The 2,099-nt window shown below is 43.8% G+C and overlaps 1 non-coding gene across 1 annotated transcript; it reads right to left on the reverse strand.

The window, feature by feature from the left end:
• Positions 1–1,738: 1,738 nt before the first annotated feature.
• On the reverse strand, positions 1,739–1,845 carry LOC130495304 (small nucleolar RNA R71). The gene has a single exon (XR_008934576.1). It is a non-coding gene; the product is annotated as a small nucleolar RNA R71 (small nucleolar RNA).
• Positions 1,846–2,099: the final 254 nt, after the last annotated feature.

The following is a 2,099-nucleotide window of genomic DNA, read 5'->3' on the forward strand; positions in this document are numbered from 1 at the left end:
CTGGAACAAAAGAAGCAGAAAACAGTGCAGTTTGGTGATTTTCACGCAGAACAGTCTGATGACTTTTCCCGATCAAGCGGAACAAGCAGACAGAGTGATCCCGCGGTTGTTCCCGACGAATAAGGAAAATACAACATCTCGGGATTTGCCCTAATTATCCTCTTTTTCTCTCTGGCCGCCTGTGGCCTTTGATATATCATATTTTCTGTTTCCTCATTATCATTCTACGCTATTTTTCATAGAGAAACAGACCCTAAGACTCCATTGTTGGGATTTACTTATTTGTAAAGGGAGAAGGATCTCTACACTCTTGAGAAGAATCCTGAACCCTATCTCATTTATTTTATTGATTCAGCATGTTTTCTTCATCTGTTATATATGTGTTCTCAGTTGCTATGGCTGAGTAGTCGGCTAGCTTGTCTAGGGTTCTAGGGTGCTGATTTCGTGAGCTAAACATAGATAAGTGAATCCATTGATTGTTTTCATTCATAACTGTTTTTATTGCTTGCATTAAACTGGCCGCTTAATGTTAGATCATAGGTTTAACCTGTTCATTAACCGTGTAATAGGTTGCTAGATCTGTTTTGAATGAGCATTGCATCCCTAATCAGCAAAAGTAGATATTAGGGTGTTTTGTGAACCTATCGTACTTGATCTCCATTGCTTGCGATCGCTTCTCACCTCAACGACAGTTAGACGGTGAGATCGATCAGCATAGGGAGCAGTACCACGACAGAGGGCTGTTCTACTTGAGTGATCCGAGTTCTAGACTGTACTTATTAGCACTTGAATAATTGTTCAGCTCACAAGTTTTAGCACCCGATGAAGAAACCCTAGGCTGGCTTTTCTTTAATCTGAATTTACATTTACATTATCTGCTGCTTGTCACATTACCCTCAATCAAAACCCCCATATTGTTTTAGCTTGATATTGATCCCACAAAAATAAAGTGTAATAGTTGGTATCTGTGGATTCGATCCTAAAGTGCTGCATCGACATACCATTCGATTGTGGTAGTGTGCACATTAGGTTAATTGGTGTGCGTGAACACGAATATCAATTTGGCGCCGTTGCCGGGGACCATCTTTTTACCTTTATTTTTCGGTTATTTATTTAGTCTAAGACCTCTAACTTGCTCTTTTCTCTTTGTTGCAGGAGATCGCAAGGTTTAGAAAATCAGAACAGACAACAGCCCAGGCCTACTGACACCACCATGGGTGATCACGGTCATCAGGATGATCTTGCTGCAGCAATGCAACTGATGCAACCACAGATGCTTCAGATGCAGCAGACCATCCAAGCTCAGCAAGCAGCTGCAGAACAATCTGCTCAACAGGATGCTCTCGCACGGCAGGAACAAGCAGCGCAGACTGTTCCAATCGGGGAGAGAAACCTTCCGCGGAACATTCCTACTACGCGCTCTGCCATTGTTCCTCCACTCTGCACCAGGCAGAACTTCGAGATCAAGCATGCTCTAATTGATCTTGTGCAGAGAAAAGTGTTCTCTGGTCTCTCTGCAGAAATTCCAATGGAGCATATTGAGAATTTCGAAAAAGTCTGCAGTTTTACTCGTGCAAATGGTGTGCCACCAGACTACATCAAGTGCATGCTATTCCCATTCTCTCTTGATGGAAAAGCTACACGATGGTTGAACTCCCTCCCTACCGGCTCTCTCACTTCATGGGAACAGGTCCGATCAGCGTTCCTCAACCATTTCTACTCTAAGGCGAGAACAGCTGCATTGAGGAACAAGATCACTTCATTCAGACAGCTCCATGATGAGCCTTTTTGTGACGCATGGGAGCGCTTCAATGACTACCAGAGACAATGCCCTCACCATGGATTTGATGATGATTACCTCCTGGGCATTTTCTATGATGGGGTGGACTGGAAATACCAAGGTGCTTTAAACTCTTCGAGCAATGGAGACTTCATGACTCAGACCACTGATGGAGCGCTCCAGCTGATTGAGAACATGGTAGCTAGCTCAGCCAATGAGAATCAGGAGAGCAACCGCTCCAAGAAAGAGAACAGTGTACACACCCAGAAAATTGATGAGCTAACAGCTAAGGTCGATCAGCTACTGCAGAACAACCAGG

The sequence above is a fragment of the Raphanus sativus genome, chromosome 5, assembly GCF_000801105.2.
Source record: "Raphanus sativus cultivar WK10039 chromosome 5, ASM80110v3, whole genome shotgun sequence".
In the NCBI taxonomy this organism is placed as follows: domain Eukaryota; kingdom Viridiplantae; phylum Streptophyta; class Magnoliopsida; order Brassicales; family Brassicaceae; genus Raphanus; species Raphanus sativus.